Genomic DNA, 12991 nt, shown 5'->3' with positions numbered 1-12991 from the left:
GAGAAACTGTCGGTTTTGCCAGGAGTGAGATCGAGAACATTTTTAATACATTGAATTATTAATTGCAGAGAAGCATTCACTGAGGCAGGAGAGGCTGTTGAATATAAGTACAGCTGTGTATTAGGGCTGCCACAAACGATGATTTTGATAGTCGACTAGTCACCGATTATTTTTGCGATTAGTCGACTAATCAGATCATGCATCCATTCGACGTAAAACGTAAAACTTTTTTCACCGGCAGCATCTGCTCTTATATAACTATTATTAGCTTACAGCTTTAAGTGTTTAAGGTGCTAACTAAAAATAAAGACAAGATGACAGTTTATTGAACCTTTAATGAAATTTGCAGATTGTCTTGGTGGAGTTTAATAAACTCGGCCGTCTGTTCTGTCTATCTAAAATATAACAGGACACTGGAGTAAACTCTCAACCATTTCACACTTCTGTTTAATCAGTTCTCTGTTTGACATTTATTCCGCTGTGTAAAAACTATAACTTTAATCTCAGCCAAACCGATTTACTGAGGAACAAATAAAACACTGAAAAAAGCCAAACAATAACATTTTCAAGTTATCTGAGTGACTTATATTTTATGTTTAACCTGAGTAACGAAAGACCGCGGGGGGTTTGAAAATAATGTGCCGGGAGTTTGCTGTTCTCGCCGGCTCTAGTGAGCCTTGAACCCGGCTAGCTATCGAGCTGGTGGGTAACAGACATCTCCAGAAACGTCGGAGCGCTTTTGAAAATATGCGATGTCTTGATAAACCGAGCAGATATTTGAAGTTTACACAGCTACTTTCTCACCTGAAAATATCTTAAAAGTTTATTTTGTGACCCAGAAAGATTAATAAGAGTAATATTAAAACTAAGTAGCTGCCGCCATTGTTGAAAACTGGAATTGGCTGGGCGTCGCTATGAATCCTGGGATAGGTTGGGCCATGAGGATACACCCGACATCCTTCAAATCTGGGGAAATGAAGGACGCATTTTTCGGCAGCATTTGGGGGAGTCTTCGAATTTGCACAGGCTTCGCTGCGTCGCTGTAACGTAATTGGCCTACAAATGCGGCCTCCGAAGGATGTGGCCGCTAAATTTGGACACAGCTATGAAACCGGACACAGCTTCTTCTTCTTCGGGGTTTAACGGCAGCTGGCATCCCTGGACATGCAGTGCTGCCATCTTCTGTTTCAGTCCGTTATTACCCTCTTAAATCCTACTACTTATTCCTGCGTCTTTTGGGATCTTACAAAGCTTCAAACGACGCGTCGACTATTAAATTAGTTGTCAACGATTTTAATAGTCGACGTAATCGTGACTAGTTGACTAATCGTTGCAGCCCTACTGTGTATCATCTGCATAACATTGGTGAGCGTTTCCAATTGAGATTCCATAAAACAATTAAGTACATGACCAAGGGCCATATATATGAAGACAAAGCAGACCTGGATTGGATTGAGCCTGAGGGGTCTCCACATGACGAGTGCGTATGAGAGCATACATGGGTTGGTAATATGAGTTTTAAAATATCTGTCAGATGATGAAAACCAGTTGAGAGCAGTGCCAATGATGCCAGCCCATTTCTTACTAAGAATGGCATGACTGGTATCAAAGACAACAGACAAGTATTCTCACCTTTGTCCAAGTGCATTACAATATCATTAGTAAATCCCAAGGATTTTGGAAATAAATGGCACTTTGAAAATTGACCTGTAATTATCTAAAACAGTGGTATCTGCCATGGGAAGGTGTCAGGTAGAACCACTTTAATGGATTTAGGTTGGCTATTATTGTCAGGTGGGCAAGAAAAGGTGTCTCTATGTGAGGAAATATCAGGAAGGTTTATTGTAGAAATCAGTTTAAACTCAAACAACTGACTGGGTCAGAAACTTGGGATGCATGATGAAAGTGTACAGCCTTGAGCTGTGACCTGATACTAAGAAAATTTGGGCTGCAGCACGATCCAGCATTAAGGATTACTTTGAACTGAATCATGCAAAGCTACCCTAGCAGTGTCCAAGAATAAAAAAAAGATCTATTCTGGAGAACAAGACTTAAATGGAACAGTTGATCTTCCAAATATACCAAGTTTCAAGCACGATTGAACCAAATTCAGAGAACCACAAACTGTTTAGTATTTTTCGTTTTTGCATTTTGCCAGATTGTGCATTAGTTCGTTGAACAGTGGACACAGTATCTGGTACAACAGTGATGCTACAAATCTGCAGCTCACAGATTTCAAAGTGATATGAATACCTTTAATGTAAAACAGTTTGTTTTCAGTATGAAACCAACCAGCTTTAGATGGCAGAGAGCGGCACCGTGAGTTTTGTGAAGACTGCTGCTCTGGTGTTGGATAGTATTGTTGTGTCGGTGCCAGGGTTTGTAGTTCATGTCATGTCCCTGTGATAATAAACCGAAATTTCACAAGTCTGAATGTTGTAATGGCAGAGCAGGTGTTACATAGTATCAAAAGTGCATATAAACCAGTGTGTGTGTGTGTCTGTGTATTTTATGATTGCACAGTCTTTGCATTGGTACAATGCCAGATGCAAACAAAGCGCGGAAATATACCGAGGGAGGTCTTGCAGAATGAAACAGACCTTGAGGCCGTGACCTTAAATGCACAACAACTTTTGCGTGTTGCATAAATACTTTTATTTTTCTCTCTGGTCCGTTAACCTAAGGTGAACCTTGCATCACAGCCAACAGTAAAATCAGCTGAAAGGTTAGTTACCTACATTGAACTACTTACCAATCGAGTCTTTGGGCAGTTTTGTTGGAGGGAAAACAGAGAGAAAATAATAAAGCATAAAAAAACACCGCAGGGTTAATTCCATCTTGCATTTGGTGATTTGTGTTTGATTTATAAAAGTTTACAAGCTGATCATGTCAACACAGTTACCGTAAACCTTGTGTCAGCATAAAGATTTATTGTGTCATCGGAAACGGCAACACTCCCTAAAGCAGAGTTTGTGGGGTTTTTGGCTACAAGCCTGCAAAAGTGAATCTGCAGGTTTCAAATAATGATGTGAAAAGTGAAAAGCCAGTTATTACACTGCAGATGGAGATACTGTATACTGGTTTTTTTGTCCATGAGTAAGGATAACAATCGTGGAAACAGAGGAATGAATAACTTTATACTGGTTTCTAACGAAGGCACACCAGCAGTAATAACCAAACAAACCTGAACATTTCAGCATGCAGCAGAAAACCAAGAATATTACTGTGTAATTCTTGACCCTTGATTTGTTTTAGTTCTGCAGGCGGCAGAAAAACTCGTGTTTATTCGAAACGACCTGACGAATACGTCACGTGCGAAAAAACCAGCGGACCTGCTTGTTGTCTCTGATTTTGATCTGTTTTGTATACTTCGATATAAAATGTAATTCTGTCTGTAAGATTTTGAGTGATATTGACAAATTTTAATATTTTGTTATGCAGTTCTTTGCCATTTTCACGTCACGCGTGGAGGAGGACGAGCGATTCTGTCACACCTGAATATAAACCACATCACCAACCATTGCTGCTGATGAGCTTAATTAGAAAAGAGCATGGTTATTATAGTAGAGAGAGGCGCGTGTGTGTGTGTGTGTGTGTGTGTGTGTGTGTGTGTGTGTGTGTGTGTGTGTGTGTGTGTGTGTGTGTGTGTGTGTGTGTGTGTGTGTGTGGCAGGTTATTTTGTCTTGATGAAGGTTGAGGTCAGCAGGTCAAGACGCCCGTAAATTCTCCCTGACGTCCATCATTCCGTTTGTCCTGCATTCATTTGACACACTGACCTTAAAGCTGCAGCCTGATTCACAGATGGAGGCAAAAGAAGGATTTAGTTTAGTTTACTTTTTTAAAAATTAGACATCAGCATTTCTTTTTCAGCATTTCAAGGCACTGCCTTGAAGAAACACTCGGCAACAGTTACAAAAGAGGAGGAGGAGGAAATGTGCAATATTTTATTTCTCTGAAGTGACAATAGAAGGTGGGGTGAAGGGAAATAATGCAACTTTAAAATGCTGTGGCATGCGTCTCCACCTCCGATGTGTGCAGCAGGTCAGATGAAGCTGAAGAAAGAAGAAAATCCTCCCTGACTCAGATTGCTCAGATTGCTCAAAAAATCAGTTCCTTCTCGATTCCCCAGAGCTGCAAATGAGACGGAGAAAAACTGAAACAAAAACATTTTCACTTCTTCATTTCTGTCATTTCCTCTGCGTCTCAAGCAGTGCCACAAATTTCTAAACACGTCTGAATATTGAAAATACCCCACCTGACTGTATTTCCCGAGCCTCTGAGAGAACTCTCACCTTACCTTAGAAAGGTTAAAGAGGTCGTGCAGTTTCATCTCTGCAGCTCTTTTCTTCACAAACATGCAAACAGAAAAGCGCAGTCCCAACGTCTGCTCGAGTTTAATCAACACATTCTCTTATTAGAGGTCATCTGCCCTGAAGCATAAGAATAAACAGTAGCAGCATATCATGGAGGAACACAATGTCTTTGTGGAGGAACAGCATGTTTGTTTGATCTGAGCTGACTGACAGACCGTCGGTGTCATGATTTTTGGCTCTGGCCTGATCAGAACACAGTAACTGAAGCCTGCACTTTAAGTGGTCATGCTTTACTTGAGCTTCCACCTCCTCCTAGCCATGAGCATTGGTAGCATGAATATAAGACAGTGGTTATCAGATTTTGGGGGGTTTGGGTGTAGAACTTCTCCTCATGATGGATGTAAACATGATGCCAAGAGAGATCATTACTTTATTAATTTCACTTTTCTGTGCTTGTTTTATTGAAGTACGATGCAAAGTTAGATGTTTTTACATTATATTTAAGTCAGTGAGCCAAACTCAATAGCACCACTACAGCGAGTCAGACGAGTTAGTCCACTTATTTATGGTCAGTGGTTGGACTTGATTAAGTTGTGTACATTAATAAACAACTACACTGGTTTTGAATCTTCACACATTAGTGATGGTGAGGTTAACTAGAAGAAAACTCTAAAATATTAAAATTTTATCCTCAAAAGTGATCAAATGATTCAAACTTGTCTGTAATATAAAAGACCCCCCGGTCAGCAGAGGCTAGCTGACACACTGCCATGACCTCTGCCTTTTAAAAGCCTGTCTACCTTCATTCATTCCACCCCTGCCCTCAGAGTCTGCAGTCCGAGTTATGCTCACTGCCGGATATTTGGCATAGATATTGTTTACATGAGGGGTGAGTAAGATAGCTCCCCTCTTGCATCAGATACTAAGATACTGATAATTTCTCGTGGGCGGGGGGTCAGGGTTGTTTGTAATATTGCCATGAAATGATGACACCTTACCTCTTTGAGGGGCTGCATTTGTTACGGTGATGAGAAAGAAACAAGAGAGTTAGCAGGTCTTAAATCAGAGCAAGGCCAAACACTTGAGCACTATTGCCAATTATAGCATGAATTCTGAGCTAGCTATAGCTTTGATGCTACCTGACAGGCTGTCTCAGGTTGTAATGCAGCTTTTTAAAGACACTGCATGCGTCATATCAGTAAATCGTTACTTGAGTGTTGGGAGTGAAAGGAATATGGTGACGGACACTAAGAGTGATGCTAAAATTACCAATAACTCCAATAACCCAATCACATTGTAACCTCATTTTAGCTCAACCCAGCCAAGCAATGTTGGTGCTAACCACAGAGAAACCACACAAGAAGTGCCACAAAACGGTAAATATCAGGGGGTTAAAACCAAAAACAGGACGTGGCTGATAAACCTGTGGTTTACTCTGTGCCATCCATTCATTTTCTCCCCCCTCTATAGTTTTGTCTGTTTTCCTGCACTTAATTATATAAACTCATCGTATCACCGAGACACCAGCAGCACTGAACAGTGTCCGACTTCACAGGATAAGAATGTGTAACGTACTCATTTTACAGAAGACTGCTGGGACACTGAACCCCACAGCAAGACATGTTATTTATTAGGTAACTGAAAATGCTCCAACATCTGTTGACAGACATGGTGAAGAGATTCGTTTCAGTTACTCTGATATGTAACCTGACATGAACTGGCACTGGAGCACAGTAAGAAGGTTGTGGGTTCCAGTCTCGTGGTGATTCGGAGCCACTCTGTGCAGAGTTTGCATGTTTGCTCTGTGGGTTGAAGTGGTTTCGGTAGTTTGTTCTGTACCTGCATGCATGGATGCACGTCTGGAGACGTGACTCGGGTTAGTTTACCCGTAACCATCAATTTAAAATGTCCTTCAGCGTCGCCTGCTCTGGCCCATCCATCCATGGTCACCATGGGTACTGGCGTCTCCAGCTTCATGTCTTTCGTTCAGTTTGTTCATCAGCGGCTGTGTCACCTAGTGGGGGAAAAATAATTAGACAAATGAACGTTTGGTGGTGGTGAACCGGAGGCTTCTGTTTAGGACTAGTCAGCTGGAGGTGTGGACTGCCCACCTGTCTAGGTCCTAAATGAACTGGGTGAGGATCATGAAGGGAAACGCTCACTGCTGGCCAGGAGCAACCCAAGCGTGCTGTTGGAAAAACAAAAACTGTAGCTCCACATGAACACATGAAGGACTTTTACTGTGCCACACAAGCCCTAACAAGCACTCAGTGCTGATCTCTGGATGTGACAGCACCCAAACCTGATACAGGTGTTATTAAACAATGTTAAACCCAATGTTTGAATCTCTGGGACTTTTTTGTTGTCTATTGGAAACCACTTAATTAACTGACGAGACTCACTGTCCAACCTAAACAGTCTGGAGATGAAAACGGTTTCTGCAGTACTCTCCCCTCAGTGTGATGAGGAAGAAGTGACGAAGCCAGAGAGCTGCTTGTGTAACAGCGCTCGCTCTGTGCCAGGACTTGTTTATGCTGCACTGAACCACATTGTTGAAGTCTGTGAATCTGTCGAGTCAGACCCTGAAAGCCCTCCAAACCACGGCTGGGCAGAGCCCTCGATGCACAACGCGGGCCGTGTATTCACATCTGGAGCAGAAACAACAGGAGCTTGTGGAGCTCTGGGCGTAGTTTCAGAGACAAACTTTATTGTGAGGAGGAGAAAAGTGGGTATAAAAACGAAAATGTTCCTGCTTTTTCCTGGACACCGAAAACTCATGATGCAGTAATCTGAACAAGAAATGAATAAACAGGTACACTTTTATAGATTTAACACAGTTTATTACAAGGTTTCCTGTCTAAGTTGTAGAGTTTCTACATAAAGTTCAAAATGACACTAACTGCTTCAGTGTTTCATTTTTTTTAATTTAAGCTTCTTCAAAAGGTGCAAAAAACTTTAAAACATTAGAAATGTTTTGTTCTATCAAAGCAAAATGATGTTTTTTCCATTTGCAAATCTTTTCCCATATAAGGAAATAAATGAATACCATTGTTTGGATTTCCGTTACACAAACAGTGCAGTTCATAATGTGCAGTTTTATTCCCTGCAGGCCCAAACGAGCAGTCTGTTCTCTTTGACACACATGTACACACACATCTGAGGCTGAAGGTTTCCAGGGTTAGCTGAGGACAGCTGCCTGCAGGAAGGAAATTTACAGCAGCTTCACAGCGAAAGGATCAGCAGAGCGTGTGTTGGTGGTAAATGTGCCCCCTGGTAAGAAGAAGGCTTCCTACCGCACACACAGCTTTCTGCATTTTACTGACTTTCTGTGCCGTTGTGCTCTTTCAGTTTTAGACAAGAATGGGAAACTTTAAAAACAGTTGTGGTCTCATGTTCAGAAACTCCTTGACTGAGCAGTAAAGAGCCTGTGTTGGTGCTACTGCAGGAGTTTCATACTTTAAGTAACCTGAAGGAGAGATCACAGCATGTACAGGGTACTCTGTGTCGCAGTGAATCCAAATACCTTTGGGAGGGTTCATATGTGCAGGACAACATCGCTCACTCCACCCATTGCCATCATCCTGGGAATGTGATCACAATGGCACCAACTGTAGCTCAGCCACACCTCCACTAACCTGTGTTCACCTTGAGTCGTTCAAGGTGAACACAAGGCTCACTGCGTGCACAGATGTGTTCACATAGTCAGAGGAGGAACAGCAGTCACAAAATGCACGTCGTCATGTGCGAGTAGTGAAATGAGAGCAACAAACAATTTTTCAGCCTGAAGGCGACCACGCCCTCTGCTGCTGTGAAGTTAGCTAGCTAGCTTAGAGCTACAACACTACGGTGTAAACAGTAAAATTCAAATGTATGATTTAACAAGTAGTCTCAGTTATTATGGAGGGGCTCAGAGTAGAGCCATTGATCCTCCTCACTGAAAGGAACCAGGTAGTTTTAGCTGACTAGGTTCTGGTGCTGACTGGGTTGCTCCTCAGCTGGGGTGTTTTGGGAATCTTCCACCCAGGATACACTGGAAAGGTTTCTCCCTGAAAGTGCTGGAAGAGGATAAGTGGCAGAAAACGGATTGATAGCCCATTAAAAAAGCCCACTGTAACCAGTTGCTGTTTTGTTTTTTGATCAGCTTCAATCAGCTGACCAAGTCTGCCGCCTCCTTTGTCTCCTTTCTTGTTGCCAGGCTGTGTTAGAATGGAGATCTATGTACAACTCTGCGGGCCACCTTGTCCCCATGACATGTTACAGCTCGCACACAGTGATCATAAAATATGATGTTGCCCCCGCCCTCACATGTTACCAGTCAGTGCACACTGACAGCTTCAGCAGATTGCACACCAATCGTCCTTCCTTTACCCACGAGCCCCTGAGGTACTCGAACGTCCTGCACTCGGGCGACTCCACTGTTACCCCGTTTAAACTAATACCTGCTATAAACCCAAACAGGTGATTCAGTAGTTTTCCCAGTGCCTTTGCAAATTTATTGGAAATCAGTATTTATTGGACTCATGATGCCCAGGTTTTATTTTGGTCTTGCATTTTTACCTTCTTTAGCTGTTATACTTGCTTTTATACTTTCATGCTTGTTTGTTGTATTTTTCATTTATCTCACTTTTTTTCATTATTTATTTTTTGTACTGTTGTAAGGTGACCTTGAGTCTTTAAGGCACCTATAAATAAAATGTCTTATTATTATTATTATTATTATTATTAAAAAACAAAAACAAACCTTTGCACATTTGGATCTTTACCTTTAATCCAGACTATTTAGTTTCCATTCCAGTTCTACTCGTCTTTGATTTCAGCCCTTCCTTTGCTTCCATTTGGTTGGTAACATTTTCATGTGGAAACATCTCTCATTGATAATTAATTACAAGTTATTCAATGTGGAAAAGTATAAAGTATCTCGGCACTGATGTTGTTACTAAACTGGTGCTTTTAATAAACTACTGAGTCTGTCGCATGTGTATGATGTAGCATTACTCACCTTGTTGACTATTTATTTATTGGTTTAGAGAAAAGGAAAGACAGTAAGACGACCATGGCATATCTTAGCTTCCTTTGAAAGTTATTTACATAATTAGAATGATTTTGTGCATCCTATAAACTAAACATGTAACTAAATACACAATAAAAAAACTAATGCACATCAGCCTTCAAAGTAAATCTCAGCTCTGACCCACTGTGACTGTACTCTGAGATATTGTTTGACAATAAAGGTGGAAGTGAATCATCACTATGGACGGGAAAGTCAGATATTGCCAGTCTACCTGGCCTGTCTGGGCTTCACACCTGAGTCAGACTGGACTGGAAATGAATTTATGGTTTGTTTCACTTGGCAAGGACTCAGGTATGTTTCACACAACAATAACAGGAGGCTCTCAGAACTCAGCACACGAAACATATTGAAAGTTTAGATTTGACTTTTCACATCTAATTTCAGGATCAGTCAGCAAACATTTACAAACAGTTTTATTGCATCATGTTTGGAGACCTCACTCCGGTCGGCCCTAATATTGCATCGTTTTGTGTTTGCAGTATGCCAGTGTGTTGAAACTCTAATCAGGGATAACAAATCAATGCTAATATTGATCCTGGCTAGCTGACAGTCATTATGTAATGCCAACATTGCCTAAAAGCTGTTTGTTTAAAGCTATAAAATACAGTCTTTATTCCATTGGATGTTTCTTATAGAAAAATAAAAAAAGATGAATTAAAAAAAACGCAGTGCTACACTCCAGATGGAAAAATAAACCACGATGAAAAAACAGGTTATATAATTATGTCATCTCTGCCAATGTTAACGACCCCTGAACTTTCTGGATTATTTTGCAAATGAATGTTGGGACAACGTGAGAAGAGTCATGTCGCTTCAAACAGAGAAAATTTTATGTCCAAGTGATGGAAACTTCCAAAACATCCAAAATGTTAGAATGGTGACGCCCGTGAAAACGGGGCCCACTCGGCGCTGTCGCGTGGTTGTAATCGACTTGTGTTAGTCGATGTTTTTATATCAGAGTGGTTGTGCTAAACTTTCTGACAGGTTGTAGGTCATCTGGTCTCTGTGCTGCAGTGGATTGATTTCTTTAGCGTCACTGTCCTTGTTTCGGGGACTTTCCACTGCTGCCGGTCTTTGTACCCTTCTAAAAGGAACAAGTTTACTCCGTGGGTATGAATATGGAATTATTTTTTAGGTGTCTTAATATATTTAAGAAGCACCTTAGGTTTCATTTGTAGAGAGTTTAAGTTTGGAATCTCTCTGTGGTTTTAATTGGCTCTTTGCACATAAACCTGAGTGACTTTGAGCAGATTTCAGTGTGTTGACTGGGAGTGATGGCTGCACCTGATTTACATTTTATATCCAGTCCTGCAAAGAGAAAGCCCCGACAATTGTTTTCTACAAATGTTTTCTTTAAATCAGACTTTTGCACCTTTCTACCAGTTAATGAATGGCACTTGGGCTCTACCTACACAAAGCAAAATGAAGAACTTTTACCCAACCAAAAAAACCTGGATCTTTCCATGTTTTCTTAACTCCAACAGGAGAAATCAAATCACAAGGCTCCACGCACAATCTCACAGGTGAACTAAGCCAATTCTTTGATATTATATAGCCCACGTGATAAAAATAAATGAAATAACCAACCTGCAGATATTTCAGGCTGACATTTAAAGCAAGTGGCTGGAAGCTGCTGCCAGAAATGACTCATTCACAAGCACAGCTAATGAAGCAGCTCACCTGCAGCTCGTTAAGAAAACCTGCAGGGAGGACTCGAAGCAAATCAATGCATAATTATAATTAAATAACAGCAATTAGAAGGATTTTCAGAGCCAAGAATGATGAAATACTAAATATATAACTGGCCCCATTCATCAGATGCTTTAACAATAAACCCTGATCATAAAAATCTGTAGAAATCCAAAGATCCACAGGCTGTTGCTGTGAATCTTTTCCATATATTCTGCCTTTCTGGACAATAAAAGCTTTTTATTTGGTAACACTTGACTGAGCTGAGCAATCGCTAACCAGATTCATTTCAGTGATAGTCATTCAATCACAGCAGCCGGCTGCCATGAATGAACTAATCTGGATGTAACTGAACTGTCAACAATCCCAATGTGCAAAATGTGATGCAAGACTTAAACTAAACATTATATGAACAGTTGGCGTCATGTGCATCCACTGAAGGTCTCCAAACTCTCATTCTACACGTCGATCCTAATAAGGCAAACTCACCTCTGTTATCTTCAGTCTAAAGAAGGAGCTGGAATGCGATCTATGCAAAGTTTTTCTTCTAATAATAGAAAACAGCGTCTGCAAGGCTGCAGATGCTCCATCGTTGCATTTTTAAAAGACTTCACTGTGAATGACCTCACAGAAACAAGAGATCAGAAAATTCTTCTACACCGTTTAACTGTTAAAACATCAGAATACGGACGGAAACCAAAGAAATCTGGAGAAGAATGGATGCTGATCATCGGAGTCAAAGTTCCTCTGGTGATAAGAGAGGGGACAATATACAGAAAACCAAAACTGATATGAAATGCAAATGTTAGTGAATAAATAAATATGTTCTAAAATCAATAACAAACAGGTATTTTGTCAATTCATTTAAATCTTGCAGGAGTTAATACTTCTTTAACTCACCTGTCCATGTGCTTACCGTTCCATCAGTCTCTGTATTTTTTTATTTAATTTTACATTATATTTTTTAACTTTTTAATCACCAGTTATTTACCAACCCTCTCCCCCTTAATGTGTTTCCAAAAAATCCTAAATGTTTCTCCTTTCCTAAATATGTCATGTGGATCTGCTTCTTTATGTGAATGACATGTTTTCAAAATAAATTTCTTTTATTTCTGTGAATATTTTTGGCAGTTTTGGTCCTCCACAGCAGAATCTCTACATAAAAGACACAGTTTTAGTATTTCTTGCTTTCCTGCCATGTTTAACTTTGGCGAGGAGTTGACACTGAATGAAAAAGGTCAGTGGCCGAGCAGAGACGATAAACAGGTCAGTGTCGTTTAAGCTCGCCGAGGTGCGCAGTTTTACCCTTCCCCTGTTTGGATGATCCAAAGGTTGTTTTCCTTTTTTATACTCACTCTGTGCTGAACAAAGTGTCAGCGTTTAGTGGGTGAAAAGCTGTCCACCTGCCAGAGCTCAAGTTCTGTTTGTAGCCAAGTTAAACTGAAATGAGCTGATGTCAAGCTGATCTGCCGTGTCTGCCGGCAGCTACGCTTCGTATCGAGGACTGTGCTCCTCCAGGCTCAGTCAGACTCGATGGGTTTTCTGCCCCAAAATAGCCAAAGATAAGAGAGGTGTTACTCCTAAACTGGACATTCAAGTGTGCACATCTCAGCTTAGGAGATAAAACTTGTTTTAAGGACTCATGTCTATTCATGTTGTCTAAGTTGTAAAAGGACTTTAGACATGGATACTCATTTAAAGAGAGAGTGAAACAGGCTGTTTTACAGCTGATCCAAAGTTTTTGCCTGTTTCAGTTTAAGCGTTGTTTTCAAAAAAATGTTTTGTCTCACTCCCATTTCTTCTTGTTGCATGTTGAAGCTCAACTTGGAACATTGTTTAGATCCAACCATGCAAAATATGATTTTTTTAAATTACCTTTATGTATTTCACTTTGTATAAATTTGCATATCTACTTTAT

At 40.6% G+C, this 12991-nt stretch overlaps 1 long non-coding RNA gene across 1 annotated transcript; it reads right to left on the bottom strand.

Moving 5' to 3' along the window:
- Positions 1-4370: 4370 nt before the first annotated feature.
- On the bottom strand, positions 4371-11014 carry LOC120443273. Its single transcript, XR_005615299.1, has 3 exons — positions 10972-11014; positions 6153-6327; positions 4371-4430 (listed from the first exon to the last, which is right to left on the bottom strand). It is a non-coding gene; the product is annotated as an uncharacterized LOC120443273 (long non-coding RNA).
- Between the last annotated feature and the right edge of the window lie 1977 nt (positions 11015-12991).

Source organism: Oreochromis aureus, linkage group 13, assembly GCF_013358895.1.
Source record: "Oreochromis aureus strain Israel breed Guangdong linkage group 13, ZZ_aureus, whole genome shotgun sequence".
Classification (NCBI taxonomy): domain Eukaryota; kingdom Metazoa; phylum Chordata; class Actinopteri; order Cichliformes; family Cichlidae; genus Oreochromis; species Oreochromis aureus.
Note: the sequence above shows the minus strand (reverse complement) of the source record. Positions and strands in the feature narration are given on the sequence as shown.